Raw genomic sequence first — 14,855 nt, 5'->3', positions numbered from 1 at the left:
CCCGTGAAGTAGATAGATTGGAGAGTAATAGTGACAGCTTGTGAATAAAAGCACTACAACCATGCATGATTCAAAGGCAGTGGCCAGCAGAGATGCACTAACTGCCCTGCTGCTGGGATAAGAGAGAAAAACGGTTCCATACCCCAGTGCTCTCCTTATTAACACACCTAGACAACAATGCTTAGGTAAAATTATGGAACGGCAAGACGGTATCAGAATTTTCATTATTTCATACACATTAAATAATTACATACATAGATTTCATAAAAAAGTGAGCCTTTCTGTCTGTATTTACAAACTCATCAGACCCCAAATATGGATTATTACGCTGGGTTTACCAGCAACACACAAACAGACAGGTTGATGACACTAAGCATGGCCAAAGTATGGGCAATCTTGCCCAATGGATAGCACAAGGGTCCCATCTTAGCAAGTGGAAGATGAGAAATCAGAGTCAAGGTACAACCTAGCTCAGGAAGCAGGCTTAGGAACACAGCCATAGGCTTCAGCAGAGTCTACAGATGCTGCCAAGCCTTACCGTCCCCAGCAACAAAGTTCAGAGGATGAGAAAATCATCACAGCAGTAATCCAAGCTAAATGGCTTCATTTGCTCATTAATTGCTTAATAGGCCTCATCTACTCTAAAAACCACTGGGAACTCAGGACCAGCCACAAGCAAGTTCTTCACATTAACAAGGGGGAGGAAGTTCAAGACAGCAATAGACTTAAGGAGACAGCTGGCAACAAGAAGCAAATAAAGGAATGAGATCAAGGAGCCAAACCAGATGAATTGTAGAGGGAACAATGCAGAAAATCTTTGTTCAAGGCTTTCGGAAAACCAATGGGTCCTGCTCAGAGGAACGATGCCTGGAGATGCACCATGAACATAAATGAAACGTTAGTCCACAGTGCCGAACGCTGCTACTAGTAGGCTCCAAGTGGGAGAACTGAACTCCAAATCTAGTGACTACGGCACCCAACAGGGACTGCAGTTCTTGAGACACACACAGAATATTTAAGGTCCACTCAGAGGAAATTCCTGGAAGGTACTCAAACTCAGTGACACTTATTTAATCCAATACACAGAACAAGAACCCAAAGGAGTGCTACGTGTCAGTTTGGTACAGAAGATTAGAGAGGTCAAGCAGATCTGCTAGCACAGACTCCTCAGAAGACATTCATCAATAAAAGAAAGGGTTGAATCACAAAGTGGAAACACTGAGTATTTCTTCATAAGAAATAATACAATAGATGTTTATGCTCTCTACTAATTTGTTTAATGGTACTTACTCAGAAATCCTTATTTAGTTAATAAAGAGACAAGTGGCATGTGAATAAGTATTGTTAGATGCCTTGAATACTGAAGTGAAGGCATGTTCTACAGAAGAACAGCAGCCGTATGAGAGAATGAGTCAGATATTTGTGTTTCCTAGTTGAAGGAAAATTAGCAAGCTTGTAGAGGAATATACTATTTCCAGACACGTAAAAGCATTCATGATTCTATCTGCAGTTTCCAATGAACGGAGAAGTTTTACTCATTCTAGTTGATGCACAGCTTTTGCTCCATTCATGTGGCACATAATAGCGATGAATATTACCTCAGGGAGTAAAAAGACTTTCTGGAATCAAAGTTGTTCTGCTTTCACAGTGAATACACTAGGGAAGGCAGCGGACAGATGCAAAAAATGTGCATTATACATAGAAAATCTGTTTGGACAAATAAGCCCATTCGTCATAGGTAGTATAGTAGGTTTGCAGCTATTTCCATATGTGCTTAAGTGTTAAGAAATGTGTGAGACTGCATCTAGATCATGCTCTCAAAATTTGCTAGCCACATATTTTCTCAAAGCACATATCAGACACATGCACACTGATTTTGTGCAGAATCTGAGGGAAAAAAAACAGTATCTAGTTCAATGTAACCAAATCCATGAAGAATTAAACAAAAATTCTAAAATTACTCATTTTTAACTACTAAAAAAAAAAAATCCATATGGGCTTTTCAGCTTTTGCAAGGACATCCACAGCCCAAAATTTCCCATATGAAACAGATAGCAGTGCTATTTACTGTAGTTTCTTTTCCTCCAAAAATCCACAAAGAGAAAGCTGGTTTCAAGAAGTCTCATCCATTTATTCCAGAATACACATTAGAGACCTGTTTCCTGGCCAGGATATATGGCTCTAGTGGACAAGAATCTCAAACACAATCCAGCGCTTGCAGCCCAGAAAGTCAGCCGCATCCTGGGCTGCATCAAGAGGAGCGTGGCCAGCAGGTCGAGGGAGGGGATTCTGCCCCTCTACTCTGCCCTGGTGAGACCCCACCTGGAGTACTGTGTCCAGTTCTGGAGCCCCCAACATCAGAAGGACATGGACCAGTTGGAGAAGGTCCAGAGGAGGCCACGAAGATGATCAGAGAGCTGGAGCACCTCTCCTGTGAGGACAGGCTGAGAGAACCGGGGTTGTTCAGCCTGAAGAAGAGGAGGCTCCGGGGAGACCTTAGAGCGGCTTTCTAGTGCCTGAAGGGGGCCTACAAGAAAGATGGGAAGAAACTCTTTAGCAGGGCCTGTTGTGATAGAAAGAGGGGTAATGAGTTTAAACTGGAAGAGGGTAGATTCAGACTAGACATGAGGGGGAAAAAAAAAAAAAAAAACCAAAAAAAAACCAAAAAAAAAAAAACCACCACACTAACCCACCAAAAAACCAACAGTGAGGGTTGGTGAAGCACTGGCCCAGGTTGCCCAGAGAGGTGGTGGATGCCCCATCACTGGAAACATTCAAGGCCAAGGCTCTGAGCAACCTGATCTGGTTGGAGATGTCCTGCTCCTTGCAAGGGGGTTGGACTGGATGGGCTTTAAAAGTCCCTTCCAATCCAAACCATTCTGTGATTCTAATAGGACCAAAGCAGAGTGAAGCAGGAAGAACTGAGCAAGACAGGAGAGATACAATAGGAGGAGAAGTAACGTGGAAAGGTCTGGTTCTGATGGACATGCAAAAGAATGCAAGAAGGAGTGGATTTAAGTGCCTATGTAGCCCTGCACAGAGCTAGGGGTGGCCAACTCTCCTACAGATGGTGGAAGTTGAACACTGTCAACTAAGTTTGAGAAGCTCCATCTGTATCTCATCCCAAAACAAGCCACAGTGCAAATAAACCACAGAACTAAATGAAAAATTGAATTTTCTTACTCTCATGGTGGGAAGGTGGTGGGGGTGCAGCGCTAAGCAGCGTATTCAAACAAAAAGTCAATGTCTATGCCTGCTACACTGGGTTAACTTCTAGGAGCACAGAGCAACACACAGATTCAAACACACACTTGTTAGGACCCAGGATACTAACGCACATCCCTACAAAACTTTGTTTTCCTTTTCTTCTTGGATATGTATTTCATGCAATATTAACCACGCCTATCGCTCATGACTTTATTACTCTAATTAAGTTTGCATTTGTTAATTTTCCTGAAAATTGAACACAGCAGGGTTTTACTGAACACTATTTTTTTTTCCTCTCCAAGTGATGGTTCCAAACAGGAATATAACAACATCTATAATGAAAAGCAGGCTGCAAACCCTACTAAGATATGTGACAACTGGTTTAACATCTAAATTGTTGGAGGTATTATTTCAGGTAAGTGATCCTAATGCACTGCCACATTTTATGCCATTAGCCTCAGGGCCCCGAGCATAACCATTTGAGTTAGATATCATGTTAGGTCCCCTGGGTTCAGTTTTTCTCAAATGTTAACAAATACAGACTTAGATGTGAGTAGAGTAAGTGCTTGCTTTCATGCACACGATACAGTGCATAGCAAAATCTGTACCTATGTTTGTACGCCTGGATGACTACTTCCACATCCTAACTACAGAGACTATTTTAAGCTTACTGTGGCATACAGCTACAGCCGCTTCAAAAATAATAATACTATGCACATGAAGAGATATCTTGTACGGTTACTTTGAGCATTCATTTTAGTGGTCCAATGCAATGGCCTCAGAGAGCAAGCGCCCCAGCTGCTTACACGGTTAACTAAGAAAAGCAGACGCCTTTGAAGTTCTCGAGAGGAAGACCTGGTCTGCTCAAATTTAGATACTCAGCTCTGGCAGATCAGATGCCACGCATTGTCAACTAACCACCAAAGTTCTGTTTGAAAGCTTCCAGAATTGCAAACACCACCAGAATTAATGCATTTTAGTTTATCTCCTGTCTCCATCTATTTACAAAGGTCTAGCAAATACCCAGTCTGATCCTCTACTGTGCATACAGAATGACTTTTCCCTGTAAGCAGTCCCGAAGCACAGGAGGTTCTTCACATGCAGTGCATACACTACTGTGACACTGATGCCATTCTCGAGTAGTATCTGTAAGCAAAGCTACCACCCAGGCCAGGGAGGAAATGTTAAATATAGAAAAAAAAATACTGTTAAAAACAAACAAGCAAAAAAATACCTAGATCTTTAAGTATTACAGGCCTTTTTCAAGTAACCACTAGGTAATACCAGGGGAGAAAACAGCAGAATAGAAAAGCCAAGTGATCTGTTCCTTTACAGGCACATATCTCCACTAGCCAATCCATACACCACGTAGTCCTGATTTGGCAGGTATAGATGACTTTTTCCCTAAAAGGAACTTCTAAGATGAGCAAATCATTATGAAGTCTGCAATGGTCAATGGGAGAAGAACTCATGGAGGTAACCAACAGTTGTGCTGCAAGTTAGATTTCTTTCATGCTTTGCACTGATATAGTTTTGGATTTTGTTTTGATTTTTGTCACTCAAATACATTTTGTTGCAAATCACTTCTGAATCATAGTTTGGATCATAAAAGTTGACTCATTTCTCCCCATGGATATCAACACAGTATCTCACATATCCAGTAACAAGCTGAACTTTTTTTTCCTCTCAATTTGTGATACAACTGCCTGGAACATTAGCTTGTTCAACAGACACAGAAAGAGAAAGAACACATTAGAGACTGTAACTTGTACATATCTGACACCAAATTCTGCTTAGCAAAGCCCAAGCAATTCTGATTTAATGGAGAAACAAAAAATAAAAAAGCCACATTTTGCATACAATATTTTCATTACTTGTCTTGAGATAAAGTCTTTCCTCTTTCGCTTTTTACAAAAACACATCCAAAGCAATGGTTATCAATAGTGCACTCCCCATACAAGGAACTGCACTGCTGTAATTGTAAAGCAACCTCTACTATTTTGGAGTAACCCTAGCAACTCAAATATCTTATTGGTCAATTATTATTTATTTTCTCCATTCCCTTCAACCAGAAATACCTACTGTATTTTCCTTTGTTCAAAATGGAAACAGGATAAATACATGTTGCAGAAACCAGACGGCCATTTCTCTGATCTTGCTGACAAAATTTTGACTGACGTAAGGAAAATTATCACCTCACCTGCAGCAAAACATTTTGATGTGGACAGACAGGTCGATGAGTGGATAACATTATGGCCTGCCACTTGAACTGCTGCTCTAGAGAGCAGGTAATGAGAAAGAGAAGTAACGGGTGCATATAAAAACGTAAGAACTGACACAAAGACATACAATGGTTTTACCTAGGACAGAAACCTCCCTTTTTTACCTTTGAAAGCAGTAGTATAGCCTGTACCAGTGAATGGGAGGTTGCTAATTTAGTATACACAAGTCACTTGTATTCATTTAGAATACCTCACCAACTGCACAATATTAAAATTTAGAAAGGTATTTCTTCATACTCCCACGTGATCTTCAGATCATACGTTGAGAGGAGAATTTGCTCTCCTACAGCTCCTGACAGTGTCATTGCAGAAGCCCTTTCTCAGGTAAGTAGCTAGTCCATTGCTGATGTACTCACCTCTACACTATTTTTTTTTTTTTCCTGCAGACATCTCTGAGAAATCTGATCCATTACTGTTACAGCGCTTTTCAAGTGGAGATACAATCCTCTGCCAAAACTCAGGGACAACCCCTACTCCAAAAAGCCCAGGAGTTCGGTGCAGGCTCCTCAAGAAAGCTCAGCTGTCACTGAGTAAAGATGGTACTGCGGTTGATCAGACTTCACAGAGTTAAGCAAATCATATCAGCACATAATATAAAAATATTCTAGAGCATTTTGCACGCCTTTAGAGGTCACAGACATTCCATGTTGTCCATATGCCAATTCATATGCTGTTTCCACAGAAAATTCAAGCCACTCACTAGGCGAGTCAGCTTGGATAGCGAGCACCAAGTTGTATTTTTCAAGTAAATACATCTGTTCAGTTCTTCCCCCTGTGCCCCCCACCAGTTTTGTTCCATTTGACTATCTTCTAGCTGTAACGGCCAGGGAGGATCTATCTCAACTAACAGCAAGTAGCATTGTAAGCCACAGAAAAAAAAAAGCCTCACATTTAAGGTCAGGTTGTAGGTCTGCTTATCTGAAATTTTAAGTCAGACTTTGAAGAAAAAAAAAAAAAAAAAAGCTAAGGCTTTTTTACTAAGGCCTTAGTAAAAGCTAAGGCCAACATAATGAAATTTGAGCAGTATAAGTAAAACAACTGATAAAAACAGAACATTTGCTAAGCACCAGTAAATTTTAGATGTAAAAAAATCCTCAGCATTAACTGTTATATTGAGCAAACAGCATCTTAAGCGTCCATATAAACCCAAAGTTTTCAAAGACTAACCCAAGGCTGGATTCTGCCCATCTTACACATCACACTACCCTAAGTAGTCAGCAATAGAAGCCCTTTAAGCTTACTGTGAACCTTAATTAAGATCTCCCTACATGTTTGTGCTTCAGTCAACCCCTTGTATTGGTTTGGACACACAACCCCTACCCCATTAGTCTGACCATCCAGTCAACACAGACCTCCTTACAACATCTGTGATAACCAGGAAGGTGTTACTCTGGCTAGGAACCCTCCCTTCTCATTTCCCACCTAAAATACCCCAAACGTTGGCTGAAGTAAACTTCAGGATTTGTGCCCAAAATCCCACCTCACGTCCCATATTAAGTGCAACAAACAGTACTATCACCACTCCTGGTAATCTAACATCACGGATGTAATAGGCAGACACACCAGAAGGGTCTGCTAACCTGTTAAGTCATATGAAAACTAGGCGAATCTTTCTTCACCACTCAATACTTACCTTTTTACAATACACAAAGTTTCAGAATACCCTGCAGATCACAACACTTCTTCCTTTTTTCACCTCACCTGGGTTGTATATCTGCTTATTTTCAGTTTAATGCTCAGCCTCAAAACATACTTCTTGATTTAGGTTGTTCCCTACGAAAGACTCCAAAGTATTACACTGAAAGTGTATTTTTTTCTCTTTTCTCACAAAATGCATTTTGAGGCAGTAATAAATGCTAGAAATTCCAATACGCTGCATGGCGTGCTGTTCACTGCGATAGCTGTAATAATGGGTGATAGGTCTTCATATTTCCACAAAAAGCATTCCAGACCCTGCGAGAAATTGGGGAAGATTGAAACTACCATACAATACTTCTGCAAATAAAGGAAAAAGACAGGAGAGCCAGTACCAAACAAGACCTGAGCCTCATTTATTCCAGAAGCATATGCATTTCATTTTCCATTATGGCCAAACTACCAGTTCACCTAGCTGCTGATGACAGACCAGTTGCCACTGCTCACAAAATACTTTCCGCGCTTTATTCCTATCAGGGTTAAAGCTGATCCAACTAAATCTGGGAAATTTACCTCCTAGATGAGGTACTGATCTCTGTAGCTACGGAGCTGAGGAACAAAGATTATGGTGATGGAGTTCATAGCTATCAGAGCAAGGCAGCCACAGGCAACATCACTGCAGAGATACGACTCTGATGCAAAAGTTGGAAACATTTGACTGGAGTAAGGTATAGACACTAAGCAGCGAAGATAATTAAGTATTTAAAGAGTTTACCTAAGGCTGCTGAGATTTTCTATAATTTACAAAGTATTAATCATGATCAATCTATTGCTTTTGAAAACTATTCTGCTTTATTCATACAGTATTGCACATGACGTAAGAATTACTTGTAAATTATTCTACGGCTTGCATATTGCAAAAGGTCAAATTAGATTAAACATTTTTTCTTTCTGTCTTTACATCTGTGAGATGAAATATATGAAAAACAATAAAACTTCCTGATGAGTATAGAACTGCTACACCTGATGCTGAAGCACACAGAAAATTCAGATCCTCTATTTTCATAGAATCATAGAATGGTTAGGGTTGGAAGGGACCTTCAAAGGTCATCCAGTGCAACCCCCCTGCAAGGAGCAGGGACATCCCCAACCAGATCAGGTTGCTCAGAGCCTCATCCAGCCTGGCCTGGAATGTTTCCAGGGATGGGGCATCCACCACCTCTCTGGGCAACCTGGGCCAGTGTTCTACAACTCGCATTGTAAAAATTTTTTTCCTAATTTCCAATCTAAATCTACCCCCCACTATTTTAAAACCATTATTCCTTGTCCTGTTGCAACAGGCCCTACTGAACAGCCTCTCCCCATCTTTCTTGCAGGCCCCCTTGAGGTACTGGAAGACTGCTATCAGGTCTCCCTGGAGCCTTCTCTTCTCCAGGCTGAAGAAGAGTGTAAAGTACTGTGATTCCAAGAAAACAATATAAAAAAGGAATTATGGTGACTTTGAGGATAATTCTACAACAGAATGAGTTTCCTCAGACTCCTTGACTAAATGCAAGGGTAACTATTGCCAAATTATATTCAGCTAGCAGAGCTTGGAGAAGACCATGCATATATGGTGAAAAGGCTATATCTTGGAGATTGAAAAAAAAAAAAAAAAAAAGTATTTTTCATAATTACTGTCAGTGTGCAAATAATTTCTAGATAGTGGAGTTAGGCCTTGTCTGCCTTCAACATGTGTCACCTGAGCTATACAGCTCTCAATGTAGTCCTGTCTTAATAGGCAGGAGAAAGTAAACAGAGCATGCAATTGTCAGAGGTCATTTACAAAATCAAGAACATGCTCTCAGAGCTTTGAATATGTAATTTAATATCAGCATTGAGTGAACACCTCCTGAAAAAGAAATTACTGAAAAAGTATTACACTTAGGACTTCCCCTAGTTATATATATAGAATTTTATACAAAATGCTTGCCATTTCAGTTCTCAAGAGTGTATGGGTTTGTGACTACAACAATAATAATAAAAAAAAACAAACCACAACACCAAACTTTCCACTAGATAGGCGATTGCTGCATGCTCTGAATGACCTAACCAACAGACAACAAAACCAATGTACCCAAATCCTTGGTCATCCTAAAGTCCCATATTCTTATCATAATGCAAATAAAAGTAAATTATTTGCATCGAGTAAAGATATGTAACGGAAGTAAAGTTAAGTAGAAGGGAGATAGTAGAAAACAACATAAGAGAAGCACAGAAGTGCTTAGATAGAGAGTTTCAACCTCAAAGTCATGGAAAATACTGACAAATCACTATTTAGTGAGCAACTTGGGTCTGCAGACTGAATAATACCACACTGCTGATTAAAAGGAAACTTGATATGCTCAGCAGTGTTCACAAGGGTCAAAAAACTCATAAGCAGCAACAAAAAAGCAGCATTTGTCATAATATAAAGGAAAGAGAAGACAAAATTAAGGAAGTAAGCAATCCAAACCTCTTCCATTTTAATTTGTGTCTGTATCCTGCTGAGGGAACAAATAGTTTGTGAGTTGTAGTCTGTCATGTAACTCAGTATTAGCTGCAGGCTAACAAATAGGACAGTAAAGCATATGCAAAGACTGATTTACAGGATACAAAGAGAGATAGCTGAAGTCTTGCAGCTATTTGCATCTTCCTCACACACAAACAAGCACTGATGGAAAGTTTTATGGTGAGAAAGAGAGAGAGAAGAGATGCACTGGAGAGAAAACTGGTTAAAAAAAAAAAAAGAAGAAAGAAGAGTGGAATAGCTTCTTCAGAGAGGGTTTTTTACCTATTTGTGTGACATAGCACAACACAACGCTGCAGCTGAAATTATTCATAATAAAAGGAAAGGTAGAAAAATCAGCAGCACTAGGAGAGGTCCGTAGGCAAGCCAAGCCAGAGTTTTTCAAGGTCCACCCTGAAGGTGTGATAGCATAGCTGTTCAGCAGGCAGGTACGCACTCTAGAGAGCTAGGAAACATCACATCATGTTTCAAACTCACAGGCTAATGATTAAAAGAGTGGCAGAGCTTGCTGTAATCACCCTATTTAACTGCTGCTCAGCAGGTTTCTGTTCTCAGATCTAAAACGTTCTTTAAAAGTCACAGATGGACAGGGGTAACAGCGAGGATGTGATCTGAAGCAGAGTCCCAGCACCAGTAAAAGAAGGGAATAAGTTGTGGTATTTAACATGGCAGAGGATTAACATATGAGATCAAAGCTAAAAAACCAGCACAACAGATTTTAGGATGGTGGTTCTACGAGAAGTGTATTTGATCATTTTAGAGCTACAATGGATGCTGGGAAATTATTTGCTCAGAAAAATAAACTCTTCAGTTGAGTCGAGATGAAGGACTGTAAAATCTCAACTCAAAACTGCAGTTTTGGCTATTTTCTTGCCTTAAATAATCTCACAGTTGAGTGGGGAACTAACTTCAAAGTGACCATTCTTTCCTTAACACAGAAATGTTCTTTTTAATCTCTTCATTCGGGTGGGACAAATGCAAACATAACCAACACCCGACTTCTCCCTGGAGTTAAGTTATACTGGCTTTGAAAGCAGCGCAGTCCACCTCCGTTATTCAGAGGTAAATGCTATGCAAACTGTAAAAATCCCATCCGCCTGAATAGCTAACACAAGCTTGCTGAATGGCCGCCATTCAGCACCACCAACGGACTTCAAAAGATTCTTGTCATCTCTTAGCTTTGAAGCTAAAAAGATTCTGGAGCTGACATAACATCAATATCCTTAGCTCTGAACTCAACCATTCTGTGTTTACAAAGCTCCACCATTCTTTCCTCCAAACTTACAACCTTCTTTACCTTAGGATTAGAGCTTCAACTTGTAAATGCCAGCCTGAAAAACCCAGAGTAGTTTAGTTTAACAAGTGACCGTACAGAGGATCTGTTGCAGCATACGTAGTGGTATTCCCAAAAGAAAAGGAGGTAGAAGGGTGTGTATAACACACAGACCTGGAAGTACGTAAGAAGGCTGAGTACACACATGAAGAGAGATTGTTTAAGAAAGGGTTAGACCTCAACACAATCAAAACTGGTTCAATACATACAAAGGGAAAAAAAGCTAAGTAAAACAAATCAAAGTAAGGTGCTCTTCAACACAGATCAGTGGGAACTAACGTGCTGCTTTTAACTGTTCTATCTCTTGCTTTGCAATTTTTTTTTGAGTGGGAAGGGACCTTCAAAGCCCACCCAGCCCAACCCCCCTGCAAGGAGCAGGGACATCTCCAACCAGATCAGGTTGCTCACAGCCCCGTCCAACCTGGCCTTGAACGGTTCCAGGGATGGGGCATCCACCACCTCTCTGGGCAACCTGGGACAGTGCTCCACCACCCTCAGAGTAAAAAAATTCTTCCTAATTGTGATGGTTTAGCCCGAATCACCACACAGTTTCTCGCTCACCCTCCCCCTCCCCAGGGGGATGGGGGAGAGAATTGGAAAGGAAGGAGAACTCGTGGGTTGAGATAAAGATAATTTACTAAAATAAAAAAGGAAAACTACAATAACAACAGAATATAAGGATATTAAAAAATATACAAAGTGAACAATATGTATAATTGAACAATAAAATGAACAATATGAATAATTAATGTTTTGTCACCATCCAATGTCCCAATGACCGATACAGCCCGTCCCGAGCAGCAATCGCGGAAACAAAACCGAGCAGCAAGAAAAGGAGCAAAAGGGAGCCAGCAAGGTAGGGGGAATGATGCCAGCAAAACGAGCAGGAAAGATGGATGCCAGGAAGGCAGACACCCACCCTCGCCTGCCCCCACTTATATACTGAGCATGACGTTTATGGCATGGAATACTCTCTTTGGCCAGTTTGGGTCAATTATTCTGTCTGTCTTTCTCCCAGCTTCCTGCATCTGCAAATTAGTGAGACTTGGAGAGCAGGACGGTGTCCTTGGCCTCATTCACAACAACTGGTATCACCGGGGTGTTTATGAACATTCTTCACACACAAAATCCAAAACATACCAGCTATTGAGAGGAAAAGTTAACTCCATCCCTGCCAAAACCAGGACACTAATATCTAATCTGAATCTACCTCTCTCAACTTGTTCATCTGTGACTTTTAAAGAATGTTTTAGATCTAAGAGCAGAAACCTGCTGCGCGGCAGTTAAATAGGGTGATGATTACAGCAAGCCCTGCCACTCTTTTAATCATTAGCCTGTGAATTGTAGTGTAAAAATTTTCATGGAAGTTGAGTGAGGTCATAGATGGACAGGGGTAACAGTGAGCGTGTGATAAACATAAATATAAAACCTAAGCACACATTCCACGCATCCTAAGAAACCCAACTATGCACTAAGCAGATTCACAGTATGCTGTCAACAAAGAGTAAAGCTTAAATCAAGGCAAAGATGGCTGGGGAATTCATTAGCACTTTGCTCAGGACAGAAATTGTCCCTTCCACAGGTGATTTTAAACTATGTAGTTCAGTCATCCTACAACAAAGACAATACCATTGCAAAAAGCCTATTAGCTGCAGTAACTACCGCATTTCTGAAAGAGATCAGTAACTATACTTCTTTACACTGTCTAGAACTGCAACATTTTTTTAAGTTCAAAAAATCATTTGCTCTGAGGCATTTGCATCTACAGAAACAGTTTACTCCCCTTATTTGAAATTAATTTGTTTCTCCTACAGAGACAGGATCTATAGATATCACTGTATCACAAACACACAGTTTTGCTGGTTTATTTTTTAAGGCTTTCATATTAATGATCATCCTTTTATCCTGAGAAATCTGATGCATCCGATGCATTTCATATTAAGTGAAAACTACTTATTTAGATGGACTTTTTTTCCACTGTAACAGAAGTAGTGTTTTGATGTGAAAAGGATTCATTTCCTGCTGAGATAACAGCTCATACCCAACAATTATAACTCGTAAGTGTTCAGGTATGGCTAAAGCATACCAGACTCTTCACTAAACATCCCAGTATGGCGACAGATGATACTTCAATGGACTTTTTTTGAATCAAAAGCATCTAACAGGATTGTAACCACAGGGCGGGTAAATTAAGAACAGCTTTAGACTATATTTTCCAAGAGAACCCCATTAATAACTTCCCTACATTTAAACAGGCAGAAGACGAGCATAAGAGTTAACCATGCATGTGACTCATCTCTTGTGATAAATCTTTCAGCTAAGGCATAAGCAAAAAAAAAAAAAAAAAAAGTAATTTTGAATTATAATGCCACATGAGCATCATTCAGCAACCAACTCACATGAAAATTTTTACAGTAAAAAAGAAAGAACAACAAAAAGCTGCCAGACACATTTTACTATGACACACATCTGGGGGTCTGAGTTACCAACCTTACACTGCAAGAAAGTTTCCAGTTAGCAAGGACCTTCAGATGGTGGATACCCCATCCCTGCAAACATTCAAGGCCAGGCTGGATGAGGCTCTGAGCAACCTGATCCAGCCGGGGATGTCCCTGCTCCTGGCAGGGGGGTTGGACTGGATGGGCTTTGAAGGTCCCTTCCAACTCAAACCATTCTGTGATTCTATGATATGTCCTTAGCACTTGATCCTCTTTTCTGAGCATCAACAGTCCTGAATTAATTTATATGCAGTTGCATAGAAAGTCTGGATAATTTTAACTAGAAACTGAAAAGGCTGAGAGTTCCAACTACAGGATGTAAACCATAGGGATAATCTAGCAGGAACACATCCTACTAGAAATAGCATTATAGGTTAGAGAAAAAGTGATATAAAATGTTAATTCTGCAGCTTGACTATACTCGGCAAGCGTGCTAGAAAGCTAATGGGGAGAAGCAGTAATACTGGCCAAGTAACTGCTACTCCTTCCTTCCTTTCAAAAATAAATGAGAACCGGTAGTTGCAAGACTCTGTAGACTGACAAACGGATACTACAGCACAACGGAAGCCTCCAGCACTGAAAACCCAAGAACCCGAGTTAATTGTTAACACTCTTTACACCCAGCAGCAATATACCAGAAAGTCACAGTACTGCTATCTTTCTGCAAGAAGTGAGGCATGAAAGACATGAAATTACCTTGTCCATACTTTTCAAACCTAAGTGTAATCCTAGGTAGGATGAAACACATTCATTTGTGTTTTGCCAGCATCCCTACTTCCACCAGCTGCACTGTGTGTTGGGAGCTTTCTCTAAAATGCAAAGTTTATAGGTAGTTATGGTTTACTGGGACACACACCAATCAATAACATTCTATTGCCACTGATTTTTGGATCATATCTTTTATCTGAAGACCAAAATTTAATAATATAAGTTACTGAAACATTTTTAACATTTTAGGATTGAGGATGCTTTGCTAAGACAGCCTATTTAGACTTTGATGCCCATTTTCTCCTTTATATTGCCTGAATGGAATGAGGCACCTCAGAACTGCAGATGAGAGAACAAGTGTTATCACCTTTTCTACAGAGGTCTACCCTACAAGATAATTCACAGAAATGTCAAGGAAAGCAGAGAGAATCTAGAGAAAGGTGAAGATCTACCACCTAGCAATGCTTTCCCTTTCATTATTTTTGTTCTTTGGAGATTCCCTCTGTTCCCTTTGAATGGAGAGAAGAAGAAACATGACATAGATAAAGTATGAAAGACTGTTACTAACCAAAGCAGCAAGAAAGCTCTGTTCTCCTCACTGGGAATCTTGCAGTTACTCAGTTCAAGGAACTGTAATTAAAGCT

General features: G+C 40.3%; 1 protein-coding gene across 2 annotated transcripts in view; it reads right to left on the bottom strand.

Annotated features, from left to right (window-relative positions):
* PTPRT (protein tyrosine phosphatase receptor type T) overlaps positions 1–14,855 on the bottom strand; it is a 444,344-nt gene that overhangs the window by 241,911 nt on the left and 187,578 nt on the right. The gene's annotated exons all lie outside the window — the stretch shown is intronic.

Source organism: Chlamydotis macqueenii, chromosome 16 (assembly GCF_036417535.1).
Source record: "Chlamydotis macqueenii isolate bChlMac1 chromosome 16, bChlMac1.mat, whole genome shotgun sequence".
NCBI classification, from domain to species: domain Eukaryota; kingdom Metazoa; phylum Chordata; class Aves; order Otidiformes; family Otididae; genus Chlamydotis; species Chlamydotis macqueenii.
The sequence above is the reverse complement of the archived record's forward strand: the minus strand, read 5'-3'. Positions and strand labels throughout refer to the sequence as shown.